Below are 17368 nucleotides of genomic sequence, written 5' to 3' on the forward strand. Positions count from 1 at the left end.
CCCTAGCAAACTAATACACTCTTGGATGTATACTCTGGAGATACACTGCCACAAAAAAAAAAACAATATATAATTAAAATTATTCATTATGATAATATTTATGACAGCAAAAAAAAAAAGGAAATGTCATAATTTCCTTACACAAGAGACTGGTAAGCTATGGTATATCCATACAATGGAGTATGATACAGCCATAAAGGACAGTGAGGAAGACCTCTGTGAACTGGTATGAAGGGATTTCCAGGATATACTCTTAAGTGAAATGAACGAAAAAAACAAAGTGCAACTGAGTATATGTAGTATATTATGTTTTGTGTTAGAAGAAAGGAGAAATAAAAATATGTGTATTTGCTTATTTTTGCACAGAATAGACACGGAGGAAAGATTTTTTAAAATGGCAGTGGTACTTGATACAGGGTAAGGGGTAGGTAGTGAGCTCAATAAGATAGGGATGGGGAGTGTGATGTCTCTGAGTATATATTTCACGTAGTTTGAACTTTTGAATTACATTGGTGTTTTACAAATTCAAAAATAAATCAATTTGAAAAGATTGAAAGTCTTATTTGCAAGGCAGAAATAGAGACACAAATGTCGAGAATAGATGTATGGATACCAGGGAGGGGAAGGGGGAGGGGTGGGAGGAATTGGGAGACTGGGATTGACACCTATACATTATTGATACTATGTATAAAATAGACAACTGATGGGAACATACTGTATAGCACAGGGAACTCTACCTAATGCACTGTAGTAACCTAAGTGGGAGGGAAGTCCAAAATGGAGGGGACATCTGTATGTGTATGGCTGATTCATTTTGTTGTGCAGTGGAAGCTAACACAACATTGTAAAACAACTGTACTCCAATCAAAATTATAAAAAAAGAAAAGACTGAAAGAAGTTAACCCTAAAATTGAATACAATCAGAAAAAAATAAACCTGTTTATCAAGTTGATAAACATAACAATGCAGCTAAAAAGAATTAAGGTAACTTTTGAACACAGTAACCTGAATGGGATGCAGTCTAAAGATCAAAAGATCTGTAACGGGGCTTCCCTGTGGTGCAGTGGTTGAGAATCCGCCTGCCAATGCAGGGGACACGGGTTCGAGCCCTGGTCTGGGAAGATCCCACATGCCGCGGAGCAACTGGTCCCGTGAGCCACAACTACTGAGCCTGCGCGTCTGGAGCCTGTGCTCCGCAACAAGAGAGGCCGCGATAGTGAGAGGCCCGCGCACCGTGATGAAGAGTGGCCCCCGCTCTCCGCAACTAGAGAAAGCCCTCGCACAGAAATGAAGACCCAACACAGCCAAAAATAAATAAATAAATTTATAAAAAAAAAAGATCTGTAATGAAATCTGGAACTTAGTAGGTTTGTTGTTAGCACTGGTATTGGAGTACTGAAATAATTTTATTTGCATTGTAGGACAGAGCAGGAAAAAAAATGTGTAGAGACACTTGGGAACTCGAAATATGCAGTGAAGAAAGATAAGAAAGAACCCTGAAATTGGAGGACACCGTTATGAACTCTGTGTCTAGCGCACCTAGAAATTAGGTCTTAGTTTCTAAATACCATTCGTCAAAAAACAACAAGGCTCCTTGGGCAGATGGTCAGGTCTAGGTTTGGAGCAGAGAAAGCATAAGATAACCCCAGAATATATAGTACCAGAAATCAAGGGAGTGCTCAAAGACTAAAAATTACATGTCTGAAGGACACAGAAGAGGTCTTGAAGGGACTGCTAATGGCCACAGTTGAGACAATTTGAGCATCCCAAAGAATAACATAAAACACATTAATATAATAATATAACATTGAATTTTTAAAAATCCTTATGTCCAGAGTGATACTAAAAAAAAAAGCAAGGCAGGAGGAGGGAGGAAAGTTATGTAGAAGGGATGATAAAAGTACAGATTTATCATTTTGCAACCATCCGTGCAATAATTGAATCAGGTGAAGCTCATCCATGGTGGATGTTAACTAGACTTATTGTGAGGATCATTTCAGTATATATACATACATCAAATCATTGTTGTGTACCTCAGAAACTAATATAATGTTGCATGTCAGTTATATCTCAATTTTTAAAATAGACAAAAAAAGATCACCAGTGGTAAACTGTTATTGGAGAGCAGAGTATCCATACAACTCAAAATATTACATCACAGATTGCTTATTAATTACAAAGGGAAAAAGATATCTTTACAATGAAGAAATTCAGCAAATGCCTCTTAACCAAATGATTAAACTTATCATCCCCAATGGGACAAATGACGTTAGGTATATCTACCGTGCCATAGTGGGAAGTGTATATCACCTATGTAGGATACATGCCAAAAATATCCAACCTGTATACAAACTTGAGGAACCAGTCAGACAAATCCAGATTGTTGAATATCCTTCAAGATACTGGCATGGATTGTTGAAAAAGGTCAATGCCATAAAAATTTTTAAAGACTTGGGGGAGGGGGACTCTTTCAGATTATAGGAGATGAAAACTAAATGCAGTGCATAAGGCTTGATTTGAAACCCTAGATTTCCTAGATTGAAAAAAAAAATAGCAAGAAAAAGACATTATTAGGTCAATTAAGGAAATTTGAATATGGGCTACATACTAGATAATATTATTGTGTCAGGGTTAATTTTATTGGTGTGATAACAGCAGGAAAGATATTGGGTTGGCCAAAAAGTTTGTTCGGGTTTTTCTTTAACATGGAAAACCCGCACGAACTTTTTGGCCAACCCATAGAATAATCACCTAATTTCTCTGATAACTGCTGAAGTACTTAGGATTGGATTGTCATGATTTGTATCTGTAACTTAAATGGGTCAGCAAATAAATAACCTCTTGCAGTTTTATAATTTTATGTTTTACATTTAGATGTATAATCCATACTGAGTTGTTTTTTAGTATATGGTGTGAGTTATGGATTGAGGTTCACTTTTTTGCATATGACTATAAAATTGTTTCAGCAGCTTTTATGGAAAGACTGTCTTTCTATGCTTAATTGCCTCTGTACCTTTGTCAAAAATCAGTGGACCGTATGCTTGTAGGTCTGTTTCTGGCCTTTCTATTTTGTTCCATAGACCTATTTATCTTCCTTGACACCAGTACCATGCTGTCTTGATTACTACAGCTTTGCAATATGTCTTAAAGTCAGGTAGCATAAGTTCTCCAACTTTGTTCTGCCTTTCCAAGTGTTTTAAGTATTCCAGGGCCTTGTCATTTCACCTAACTTTTATTATATTTTTTTATTTAAGTATAGTTGATTTACAATATTATGCTAGTTTCAGGTGTACAACTTCACATAAATTTTGTAATCAGCTTATCAATTTCTACAGAAAAGCCTGTGGGTATTTTGATTGGGAAAGCATTGAATCTGTAGATCAATTTGCAGAGAAATGACATTTTTTTCCTACATTTTTTAAATTGAAGTATAGTTGATTTACAATGTTGTGTTAATGCTGTGTAGCAAAGTGATTCAGTTATACATTCTTTTTTTAAAAAATATTATTTTCCATTATGGTTTATCACAGGATATCAAGTATAGTTCTCTGTGTTATACAGTAGGACCTTGTTGTTTGACATCTTGACAATATTGAATCTTGTGACTGTGAATTCTGTGTGTTGCTCTATTTATTTAGGTCTTTTAAAATTTCTCTCAGCAATATTTTGTAGTTTGCAGTATATAAATATTAAACATCGTTTGTCAGGTTTATTACTATTTTGTATTTATATTAAATGGTATTTTTGTTTGTTTTGTTTTGTTTTTGTTTTTTAAAATTTATTTATTTATATTGGGCTGTGTTGGGTCTTCGTTTCTGTGCAAGGGCCTTCTCCAGTCACGGCAAGCGGGGGCCACTCTTCATCGCGGTGCGCGGGCCTCTCACTATCGCGGCCTCTCTTGTTGCGGAGCACAGGCTCCAGACGCGCAGGCTCAGTAGTTGTGGCTCACGGGCCTAGTTGCTCCGCGGCATGTGGGATCTTCCCAGACCAGGGCTTGAACCCGTGTCCCCTGCATTGGCAGGCGGATTCTCAACCACTGCCCCACCAGGAAAGCCCCGATAGATCATGTTTTAGTCTTTTTTTTTTTTTTTTTGCCTCTATATGTGTGAAAAAGTATTTTACTTTAATTTTTAAAGGAATTTTTATGGACTACAGAATTCTAGTTTAACAGGTTTTTTTTTTCCTTTGAATACTTTAAAGATGCTCTACATTATCTAAAAATCTGTCATCCTTATTGCTTTTTCTCTGAATGTAAAGAATCATTTTTCTTAGGATTCTTTTAACATTTTCCCTTTATCACTAGTTTTAACAGTTTGATTATGTGCCTTGGTGTAGTTTTCTTCATGTTTCTTGTGTTTGAAGTCCATTGAGTTTCCTGGAACTATGGGTTTATATTTTTCATCGAAGTTAAAAATACTTTAGACGTTACTTTTTCAGATATTTTGTATTTCCTCCTTGCCTTCTTTCCTTTAATAACTCCAATTTCACACACAGTTGGCTTTTTGAAGTTGTCCCATGGTTTATTTTTTTCTTGTTCTTAAAAAAAAATATATTCTGTGCTTCATTTTAGATAGTTTCTATTGCTGTCTATTGCTACTTTCCTTCCATGGTGTCTAATCTGCTGTTAATCCCATCCAGGGTATTTTTCATTTTAGACATTTTAGTTTTCATCTGTAGAAATTCAATTTAAAAAAAACTTCCATGTCTTTATTTAATATGTTCAGTCTTTCTTTTAGTTTTTTTGAACATATGGAATACAATTATAACTGTTTTACTGTCCTTATTTATTAGTGCTATCATCTATGTCATTTTGTAGTATATTTTGATTGATTGGTTTTTCCTCTTAATTATGGATTTTATTTTTCTGATTTTTTGCATGTCTGGGCATTTTTGATTAGATGATCAACTTTATGAATTTTATCTTGCGGGATGTCAGATATTTTTATATTCTTGAAAATACTGTTGTACTTTGTTCTGGGATATGGTTAAGTTATTTGGAAACAGTTGATACTTTTGGGTCTTGCTTCTAGGCTTTGTTTGGTGGGACCAGAACAATATTTAGTCTAGGGTTAATTCTTGCCCACTCCTGAGTCAAGAATCTTATTACTAACCTCAGCTTCACGAATTATGAAATTTTTCACTCTGGATGATGGGAATGGCCACTCTCCTGACCCTGTATGAACCCCTGAATAGTTTGCTCTTATTTCATAAGGCGGTTCATTTCCTAGTCTCAGGTAGTTTACTCACTGACATGGTTAATCAGTTACCTACTGAAACCTCGAGGGACACTCTGTAGTTCTCAGTTCTCTGTGCAATTCTCCCCTCTATAGTTCTCTGCTCTGAGAATTCTAGGCACATTGGCTTAGCTGAACTCCCAGCTCCATCTCCTCAACTCTTCTCTCTGCATCACAGACTGGAAACTCTGTTCAGACAGTAAGCTAGGCAATCATAGGGCTTTCTCAGAGATCACTGACCTTCATTGCTTATTTCCAATATCTTGAGAGGTATTGTTTGATTCATATATTTGTCCAAGCCATTTGTTGGTATTGTTGTTGTTGTTTTTTACACAGCAGAGTAAACCTAGTCCCTGACACTCCATCTTGGCAGAAGCAGGAGAAGTTTGTATGCATTTTAAAATTTCCCCTGAGGCAACCTCCAGCTGATCGGCTTTTCCTGAGCTGTTCAAGTTATCTCCCACATGACTATTACGGTTTTTGTTAGTTACAAAGTTGAATGTGTTATTTCTCTATTTCCCTTCTATTTTAACCTGCAATTTTATGGTATACAATGTTTCTGAGGAATGAGTACATTGTAGTATAACAATTATAACCTATACAATTTAAGGACATATGCTATGGTTGGCATATACCTTAAGCAAAAGCAGAAAATACAAAAAGATATGTTTTTATTAACATTTTCAAAACTGAAACTAACTGGTCAGATCTTTGAGGGTAGGTTTCATTTTGTGTGAGTCATTTTATTTCCTCCCCTGTAGTGCCCGGCACATAGATCTTCCAAATCATTTGTTGAATTGTTGTAATAGATTTGTTGGTAGTACAGGAATATAGTATTATTTTCACTGTTATGATTATGACTAGCTATTGTGTATGTCTACTTTACGTTAGGCTCTCTGCCAGGTACTTTATATAATATCTAATCCAGTCTTCACTATTGCTGTATGATAGAGAGATTTTAGTCTCTCTTTATAGACAAGGAAATGGATTCAGGGGAGTGTAAATAACTTGTTCAGGATCCCACGGCTAGTAACTGACACTATTGAGATTCCAAACTCAGTTTTATCTGATTCCAAAGCCAAAGCTCCTTGTATTACTTCGTATTACTTATGCTGTTTCATAACGCATAACGAAGCTTAGTGGTTCATTTCTCTGACAGGAACTCTCTTATTTTTCTTTCATTCTCTTGTGGAAGGGAATAAAAAGAAAGTCGTTTTAGGACAAGGCAGTTGAGTAAGTATGCATCTTGAGTTTTCTGAATTTCTCAGGGATCAGATTTGAGTCCAGGGCGATTTCACATGGCTGTGTTACACCTGCACACCAGGAATAGATTACGTTCATTCAAGACAATAAACTAAGAATATGCCAGAATCCCTTGTTCCCTTGTAAAATAACCTTTGCAGTTTCTACCCATAGAGATGTATTTACTCTTCAAGCACACCCCAGTTCTTTCAGTCACGACAGGGAACATTGTTTCAACTAGAGACTCTTTCCGTAGCTACGCAAAGGCTTCTCTCAGGAAGGGCCTAAACTAGACAGAAAATTGAGTTCTGATCTCAAATCGTTTTCCTAATAATATCGTGGTGTGGGCTGAGCAGGCGCGTTCCCTGAGAAAGGGAGGATAAAATTATATTGCCCTCACAATGGTGCATTTTACAGTTCCCCACATGTTACTTCTCCACGACCAGGAAGCCAGATTTCATGTTACTTCGGGGTTGGGTTTGAGCCTGGGAGGGCCATGAACAGGGACCTGTTGGTGGAGGAGGCCGAAGAACATGAGCCCAGAGTGTCCTCACAAGGGGAAAAGGAACCTGGATTCATGGACAAGGGCCCACGGTTTATCTGAATTGCCTTCAATCTCGGTCAAGGCTTAGCATCAGGTCATGGGTGCCTATCACTGTGGCAATGAGGGATTATTTTTATTAAGCATTTTGTGTTTGTCCAAGAGCTTTCGGTCATTAATCATTTAACTCTTGTTCCCCATGAGACTTTTGTGAAGTAAATGGGAAAGAAATAACACAATTCTTATTTTACAGAGAGAGAAACTGAAGCACTAGTGCCACTAGTACACACTGAAAGAGCTAAAGCCATACATTAGAATTTGGGAAAACCGGACCGGGAGTTTGATGAACTTTTGTTTCACCATAGAAGTGAGGTTTTCTGTTTTTACACAAAACGAATTTGCATATTTTTCATTTTGAAAGCAACATGATGGATACTGAGGTGTGCTGAAGAAAAAAACAGGCTTCACTTCCTTACCTAATATAGTGTGAAAATTTTACTGAGTTCCTACAAAAAATTTGGAATCCAAATATGCATTTAAGTTTAAGTAGTAAAGATTGTAAGGCATTGCTAATCTTGAGTCTTCTAATAAGAAAAAATATAAGCAAACATGTCCAGCATGGTTGCATTTAGCCAATAGCAAGTTATAAAGGGACTGCGAGAGGTTAGCAGGGGAATTTTGCTGCCTGGAATTAATCTGGTGGGCTTCCTGGAGGGGGGGGGGTGTTTTGAATTTCAATTAAAAAAAAAGATTTCAAAGACAGTATGCTCTTCAGCCCAGAAGCTTTGAAATATCTTTCTTGTCTCTTCAAGGAGCATAAACACTACCAAAAAATTGTCAAATATCACAAGAAGGAGGAATCGACTGAGGGGTCCACAAGGGCACGTTTCAGAGTAATGGAAAGGAAATGAAGAAATGTTTTCTGACAGTGAGATCTTTCAGATCTATTAACAATGAGGTAGTTCAGGGGCAGATGGTTAGGGTGGCAGGGGAGGCGTCAGTAGAGCCCATTTAAACCAGACTAGATAAAGCCCAGAATGGTGACTTCAGGAAGCAGTGTGCCCCCTGGTGGGGGTGGGGAATATGGTTAGGACTAGCATTCATTTACTTCCTTTGGCATAAGACAGACCTTGGATTCAAATCTATTTAGAAGCTGCATGACTAAAAGTCTCCGGTTCCTCCTTTTTAAAATGGAACGAACAAGGACTACCTTATAAGTTGATGAGTGAAATAAGCGAAAGTATGTTTACATGGCACATGGCACCAGAGGCAAATCTGGGTTATACTGAGTCTGAAGCTTTTACAATATTGGAGGCCTTCTTTAAGAAAAAGAATACACAATTCTGGTTATCAAATTAAAGCAAATATTTATTTAGAATGAGAAAAGAAATCACACTTTTAAAAACCCCAACAAACCAATAAATACCACAAATATCACAGAATCCACAAACATTACATCATGATATTTTAACTTATTAACTACCTGAAATATCTCTATTTGCTATGTGTGTGTGTGTATGTCTGTGTATATATTCTGATGGCCTTTTCATATGACAAAAATTTTGTAATACGTTGTATAGAGAGAATGGAAACATTTCAACTTACCTCTAATATGATTCACCAAAATTTGTTTTTAACTACTGATAGTTTAGGAAAAGTTTTTTCAGCACAACTTGTTGCTTCTACTGTCCTGCAAAATTTTACGGTTGTTGTCAAATTTGGGAAAACTTCTACAAAAGTTTTTCATGAAAGTGTTGTAAGATTTAGTCTTCCTAGACTAGCTTCTGACTATACATGTCAAATCTTGTTTCTCCTCCATTATCCTCCTAATTTGGAGGCTGGTCATTATAGGAAGCATTCACACCTCAGCGTGACATACCTTGGTCTCAGCTCCTTGAGTGAACAGACAATGGTAGGAGTGTTTCTGGACTCCACTCCTACAACTGGATGGCTAGGGTCAATTATACACAGAAGTGATGTGTATCACACATAATACATCCCACTCTACTCAAGCTGAATGTATCTTCAACTCAACTCCGAAGCCAACTTACACAAAAGCAAGTGTGACAGAGGGGACGTCAGAGCAGTATTAACTAGTTGGTGTTAAATACCTTAATTTTGTAAACTTTATAAAAACATATAACCGTGCCCACACACTGATAGAGCCCCTAGCAGGGCCTTGGAAGGGTCTCATGCCATTAGCTTCGTGGTCAACTGCCCCTACATGTGATAGCAACGTGCAGAACAGTTCTGTCCCCGCTACTGGCAAGTCTTCCTCGAAGTGAGCAAGATGGTGGTGGGGATTTGGGGTAACAAATTCAGGAGACTCCCTGAAGGCAACAACTTGTCCAACCAGAGAGGTGGGATGTGTCCCCTTCAGCAGTGGAGAATCTAAATTAAATAGAGTCTTGAGGATCTGATGGTGGCACATCAGAAGGAGCTCTTTGTTTCTCTTGAATTTTGCTGTTTTTTCACCCCAACGTCAGCTGGTTACATTTGATTTCAAAGCTCCTCTTTGAAATTGCTGTGATTTACCTGAGTCTGAACTCTGCCCTCTTTCAGAAAATCCGTTCTTAGAGCCCCATGACCCCCTTGGAGCACTGTGATACGTGGAGGTGGTGGAAGCATGCTGTACCTCAGGGCCACTCCACATGGTCCCAGGCAGAGGTATTTTCAAGGCTGGTGCAAGCAGCCATTAGAAAACAGGGCCTAGTGGCGTGGTGGTCATTCCAGAAATGTAACCCCTCAGAAATGTGCTGCCCAGGCTCTCGTAAGAAGGGTAAAGCAAATAAAGTTGCTGCCTATTTGGAACATACGCTGGCTCCTTCCACATCTGCAGGACATTTAGCTCCTTGCATCTGGTAATGTTTGTGCAAATATAATTCCATATTCACTAATAATTCCTGGGGCTAAAGGCCCCCCCCTCGGGTAACCTTGTTAATATTCTCTCAAGGCCTGGTGTGAACGCCTCATAGCATTTTGATTAGAATTCAATCTTGTGTTTTTTTCCCTCTCTGTCTCTCTCTCTCCCTCTCTCCTCTCATGCTTTCCTGGCCCCTGGTTTCCTGGCCACCCACATCAGGAGACATTCTCCCTCCCTTCCACTCTCCATTCTCAGTTTCAAGGAATTTCCTTGTGTCAAAGGCAAAGTGTGATTGACATATTTTTCCCCTCTTAAGAGCAGTCATCTCAGTGTTTGATTTAACCATCTCCTTATGGGGCTCATACAATCATTACCTGGGTGAAAAAGAGACCTCCTGCTCACCCCCATGCTCAAGCACCAGGCTCAGGCCCATGGAGCTCAGTATTTTTATAGACTTCTACATTGCTGCTCTCCTTCTCCTTTTGTCTACTTTTCTTTTTCTTTTTGGTAGGCACTAGCAAATGATTCCCTGGTGTGTTGTACCCTGAGCCTTAAAGCATTTTAGTTATCTAAAAACAGGTAGACCAGCTGCCTCCTGCCAGTGCCCTCTGCCTGCCAAGAAAAGCATCTGCTGTTCTTCAGACCTGAGGGAAAGAATGGATACATAACGAGTTCTCTAGTTTTGAATTCACCATCTCTAGGCAGTTTGTCCTTCTTTGGTTCTTTAGTCTTACTTGACCAGCTTATTTGTCTCTCAGGAGAAGAAAAGAGAAAACAAAAACAAAAGCAAATTGGCCATAGAAATGAAGAATTATGTTTAAACCCAAGAAGAATTTCTTGGCAGTGAAGTTCTTAATGTTGGAGTGATTCTGGAATGCAGGCGCCCTCTCTCTCTCTCAGGCTGCCTTATCCTCGAATTACTATGGAATCTAAGGGTTTCTGCCTGAAGGGGATGAACTAGATGACCTTGGAAGGTCTCTTGCAGCTTTTAAATTCAGCAGCCATCCCCTTCTTTTCTGTGAAGGGCCACACTTCTCACAGTGTTGGAGCAAACTCCGTCTTAAGGGGATTTACTCATGTCTCTCCAGAGTATCCTGAATCACAGCCTGCTCTTCTCTTTAATGAATCATTATCTCCTGCTGCTGATTATGATATGCTACCTACTTGAAGTCCCAATTGCAGGCAGCTCTGTTGTCATGCAATAATTATATTCTTAAGTAACCTCGTGTGTCCCAAATACCATTGTTTCAGAAGGAAATGCAGTGCTAGAAGATAGAGGCTTGGATTTGCAGTAACAAAATTAATTTTTTTCCTGCTGGAATTTCAGTAACAAAAGTAGTTTTAATAAAAACTATATGTACATAGCTATAATATTTTAATTCATTGTACAAAGCCAGCATTCAGTGACATTTCACTTTTAATCAGGAGGAATGACCTGCCTATAGTGATTACTAAAAGCGCTCTTATTAACATAGTGTGACATAAATACTTGCTTGTCATAATTATCATCCATGTTATGATAAACAAAGCACAAAGCCAATCAAGCAAAGCAGGCATATATTCTTACACTGAGAGTAACAGCAGTATATTATAAATTGTGTTTTTGATTGATGTTATACCCCACTGCTTTAGCAAAACTTGGCTGTGGAGGAAATGCCAGTACTTCCCATTATATAAACACTCATAAGAATCCATGTCAGTCTGTGGTCCACCCAGACCAGTATCTGAGTCTGAAAGTAGAATTACGGGATTGTGTGTGGAAAGTAACGATCGCCCTACAAAATACTGGTCCCAAAAGGTTAGAATAGACTTCAAGACATTTCTAGCTTATCTCAAATTCCTATTTCAGGTTTCCAAGAGCAGTTCACTGAAGTCAGGACCTGAAGAACTGATGTGGCCGATAGTGTATCTAAATCTTTTCTGTATCCAATTTCTGTTTTCACCTTGTATGCTCACTTGAAATAATAGGATTCATAAATTCACCAACTGCTTCGTAGGGTAGTACTTCTTCTTGTTTGTGGTGTATCTGCTTCTTTCAAACTCAAGGAGTTTCATCAAGTTCTCATATTCCAGGATTTGGTTAAAGAATCTATGGTTCCCCATTTCTATATCCTTCATGACTTGGAAAACTTTAATCAGATTTTTATTATATATTCCACTCATCTGTCCATTCCCCCCACCACCACTTTCATCTTCCCAGATGAATAAACAGGAATTTTCAAAACTTGAATTCATGGAGAATCCCTTTCTCTCCTTCTAAATATTTTAGTTGATGATGTTCAGAACCTATCTTAGTACTTAAATCATGGTGACTGGTATTCCTCATCTCAGTTAATGTTGCTGTAGGCTGGGGTTTTTTTCTTAGAAGAGTAGGTATATTCATGTCCTTTTATTCAGTTTTTCTGCACTACTGCTGCGTTTAAGATAATTAGACCAGCTTTACTGATGATCACTATTAATAAGTTTAATACCTAAGCCAGTAGTTTCTAATTTTTTGAGCAGTGGAAATTGTTTTTCAAATACAAAGTTATATGGAATGCAAAAATATGAATATCATGTAAGCGGTAGGAGTTGGGGACCTAGCTCATTTGGCTTCACTCTGGCCTCTGAGGTACTCCATGAAACAAGAGTTCCATGAAGCATGCTTTGAAAATCACCAGGTTTACCAGTCACCAAAGTGAGCACCAACTAGCACTCACTTAAAAAAGGTGGAACTTAGTCTAAAATGCATGCCTCCACATTTTGTTAACCAATTCCTTCTTTACAAAACATATGATTTTGAAATATGTCTTTTACTTCAAGTCACTCAAATATCCTCCAGGTCTCACCTGCTCATGGTTATAGATGAGGTCACATATGTGGTTCAGCACAAAGCTCATTGACCAGGTAACCCTCACCTGTGGGACAGTAGGACCCCAGCTGACTTCTGAGGTGGTATACCCTCTGGTATGTCTCAGGGAGTCTCCAGGAGATGTCTAGCTTGTGTCCCCCCACCCCGCCACCGCCGTCAGTAGTAACAGCATGGACACATTGTCTCTGAGTGTGAAGTGGCTCTGCTGCTCCAGAAAGCTCTCTGTGGCCACTGCAGCCACCACCATAGCCTCTGGGTGCTGCTCTGCCCTCTGCCCAAGAGTGGACACAGAAACTTTCTTTAACACCCCACAGAGCAGCCAAGAACAGAACTTAATACTACTTTTTTTTGTACAGCCTCAGGTATAACCCAAAGGAAGCATACACCAAAAGCATCCTTTAGCTGGCAACTATACATCCTCATGCAGTTTGCTATAGGCCACATTTCTGCCCAGCTACTGCAGAAAAACTCCATCCAATATCCATTCTCTCCTCTTCTTCCAATGTAGAAAAACAATTTCATTTGAGATGGTGATGAACCAGACTAAAAGGATATCTTTCCCAGCCTCTCTTGCAGCTAGGTATGGTGACAAGACTAAGTTCTAGCTAATGCAACAGAGGTGGAATTCTGGGAAGGCTCCTTGCTGGAGCTGATACCACTAGGAGATGCTTCCTTTTCGCCTTTCCTGCTACCTGAAATTGAGTATATGAGGACAGAGTTGATAGCAGTCATTTTGGAACATGAGGTGGTCTTGAGGCTGGAAGCAAGTGCTGAGGATGGTAGAGCAGAGAGAAGGAGGTGGAGTCACCAGTGACTTGGTGAAGTCACCACAGAATCCTTGGAATAATTAGTTGTGTACTTCTTCATGTGTGTTTGGTTTTTCTGTAATCTACAGGCAACCCTAATCATGGCACAGCAGTGATGAGCCTGCTTCCTCCCTTGCTACGAGGCTGCTCAGCGGCTGACCTGGTTGCATATGGCAGAGTCCAGTTTCTCTCCATTGTTCAGGAACACGCTGCAGCACTTCTAGACTTTTCAGAGCCTCTTCCCAAGAGAACCAGAGCCCAGAGAGAACTCCTTACCCACAGTGAAGGGCCCAACTGCCAATTTTTCATCTCCTGATGCAGAAGCTGCCTCTTTCCCAGGATAATTGAGTTATAATGATTATTCCCCCAGACCCTACTTTCTGCCCACAGGGGTGTGGCCTCACCTGCTTCTGCCAGTAATAAGCACATCGGGCTCACATTTCAGCCACAGCTCAATTCCTTCATCTGATAGATGGGGAACATTTAAAATAGACATAAACCACAAGTGGTTTTAAAATATCCTCTTAGGTATTAGTTTTGGGATCCCTACCAGAGTGCTTCTTAAATTTTATTTTTGACTCATCTTATTTTTGGCTCATCCTACCCATATGTGCATTTTCTTAGATACACAGCAATGCATGAATATGAACCCAGAAATGCACACACAGACCGGTGCATGAGTATACATGCACACATAGATGCTTGTATATACTCCCTCATCAGTATATACACCCTTAAACATACACCTGGCACATTGATACACAAGCTCAAAGGGATATGGATTGAAGTTTAGTTAATAGGAAAAGTAAGGATGGAGTAGATATAGCAGCTAAAAAGGCTAGGCAGGGAGGTGACAAAAGAGCAAATCAACCTCCACGGTACTTACTTTTAATGGCATTGCAGTAAAGTAAATTTTGTACATGCTCCAGCGATAGGCTTAGTAAGAGGCTGATTAGGAAGATGGGCTTAATGCACAGCCCAGTGCTGTTGCTAAGCTGGTCTGTGTCAACCTGGTTATCTCACTGGTCAGTTCGTGATGGCAGAATTCTCATAAGCTGTCGTGAACTCCCTGAGAGTAGCAAGGAACGGCAATCTTGTTCTCCAGCCTAATTATAGGCACCCAGCAAGATTTTGAAATGTGAATGAATGATTAATATACCTTGCACAGACCCCCCCCCCCCAAAGACTGACCCTCATTGAGTGTGCATAGGGAAGAGAGAAAAAGCAAGCAAAGTGCCCACTTGGATCCAGGACAGCAGCAGTTCAAGGAGATGGGTAGTGGGGAAGGGGAGCTTAGGTAGAGATAAAAGGCTTCTGCGGTGACATCTCACCCTCTGGTCTGGGAGCTGGTGTGGGCCTGTAACTCTGCAAAGGAAAAGCTTTCCTAGGATGTTATCCAAGGAACATCCATGGCTTTCCTGGAGAGGCTGCTCTGGAGATATACAGAAAGATGGAGACACTTTGTTTTTCTTTTCATATTTTCGTTTTTCTCCTATTAACATCCTCAGCTATTCCTCTCCTTTCCTGGTGATTGAACACTTTGAATACTTGTATGCTCTTACTACGGCCTGGCCCTGCTGTCCTTTAGCCAAATTACACACATTTAGGTCTTTTCATCTTTCTTTATGAACCAGTCTCTCCAGTCTATTTAATCATTTTGGCAGTTCTTTTCTGAATTCCACCCAATTTAAAAATAAGCTAAACTCTCCACCCCTGTGGATTTAAAAGCAGGCTGTTGCAAACCCATGCAGAGTTCTAGCCTGGGTTTGGTGCGTACAGAGGAAAGATAAGCCCATGTTTTAAACTCTCTATTTCCAGTGTTCCTCAGCAGTGACAGCCTGGAAAAGGCCAGGGGAGGTAGGAAAAGGGGCAAGAAACTTTGCTGGCCACAGCGGAAGACCATGCTGATTGTGCTGGGTTTATTTTTAAATTTTCTTATTGACTGACTGATTCGTTGGTTGATTGTTTATAGGTGATAGTCACATTTGGTTCGGAATCTAAAAGGTGTAAAAGTATATAAAATGAACGGAAAGTATTGCTCCTATTACTGTTACCTAGTCAACAACCCTGAAGAAACAACCAAAGTTATTTGTTTCTATACGTATAATTCCAGAGATATTGTATGCACGCGATCAAATATATATTTATATCTGTGTGTCCATGTATCTCTCCACCTCCATTTTTAGACAAATGGTGATATACTACACACATTGCTCTCCTCTTTGCGTTTTCTTAACAGTATATCTTGGAGCTTTGGAGATTGGTCCATATTCACACATAAATAGCTCCTTAAGTACTTTTTATGGCTACATAGTATCTATACCATAAATGTGCTCTAATTTTGTAGACCACAGTTAATGAACATTTATATTATCTCTGATTTTTTATGGTTACTATCAATGAACATTTAGAGATCTTACCATTCTTTTAAATTACTGACAGTGACTCACTGAATAACTTAAAACGTTTTACACATGTGGGAGTAGATACGTAGAGTGAACTTCCCTGGTTAAAAGGTACTTGCATCAGGTTGTCTAGTTCAAAGCTGACCGATTTGTCAATTTATACACCCATCGCTAATGTATGAGAATATCCCGTTTTTCCGTACCCACATAAATACAGAATTTTTAGAACTTTGACAATCTGGTGGCGGGAAAGGTAAATCATTTTTGTGTATTTCCCTTATTGCAAGTGAGGTTGGTTTCTTTTCACAAATTTAAGAGACATTTGAATTTCCTTTATAAATTAGGGAGATTAGATCCATGTGACATAAGTTGCAAATATATTTTCCTATTTGTCATTCTTTTCTATTTACATATATTAATATATTCACCTTTTATTTCATGATTTCTGGGTTTTGCTTTTGTGACATAGTTACATAAGTTTTTCCCACTTTGATATTGTTTTTAAGAAATTCCATGGTTTCTTCTGGTACTCATATCAATGACAAGTAAATCAAACTTTGTTTTTCCAGATGGCTACCCGGTTGTCCCAACGTTGTTTATTGAATAGATATCTTTTTTTTTTAAGAGTGAAAAATTTTAATATACATCTCTTTATAACTGAAAGAGTAAGTAGACAAAAATCCAGAAAAACAGAGTATTTAAACTTATGTAGAACACTTTAGCTAATTGACATATATAAAACACTATATCCCAAACTACATATACTATTATTTTCAAGGGCACATAGAAAATTTACCAATATGAATAGATATCTTTTCCTCACAGATTTGAATGTTACTTTTACAATATATAAAATCTCCATGGCATTTGTGCCTCTTTTTGATATTCCTAGTCCGTACCACTTATGTCATGCCAGTATCACATTATTTTAATTATCTGTAGCTTTAAAAAATTGTTTTATTATCTAATAGAAATAGTTCTTCTTCATTAGTCTTCTCTTTCAGAATTTTCCTGTTTTCCTTATTGGTTTTTTTATGTGAATTTTAGAATCAGGTTGTCTATTTCAAAAAAAAAAATCAGAGGAGACCTTCAAGATGGCAGAGGAGTAAGACGTGCAGATCACCTTTCTCCCCACAAATACATCAGAAATATATCTATATGTGGAGCTACTCCCACAGAACACTTACTGAATGCTGGCAGAAGACCTCAGACTTCCCAAAAGCCATGTGGCTGACAGGGTCTTGGTGCTCTGGCCGGGTGTCAGGCCTGTACCTCTCAGGTGGGAGAACGGAGTTCAGGACATTGGTCCACCAGAGACCTCCCAGTTCCATGTAATATCAAACAGCGAAAGCTCTCCCAGAGATCTCCATCTCAACGCTAAGACCCACCTCCACTCAACAACCAGCAAGCTACAGTGCTGGACACC

This window comes from Eschrichtius robustus, chromosome 3 (assembly GCF_028021215.1).
Source record: "Eschrichtius robustus isolate mEscRob2 chromosome 3, mEscRob2.pri, whole genome shotgun sequence".
Lineage (NCBI taxonomy): Eukaryota > Metazoa > Chordata > Mammalia > Artiodactyla > Eschrichtiidae > Eschrichtius > Eschrichtius robustus.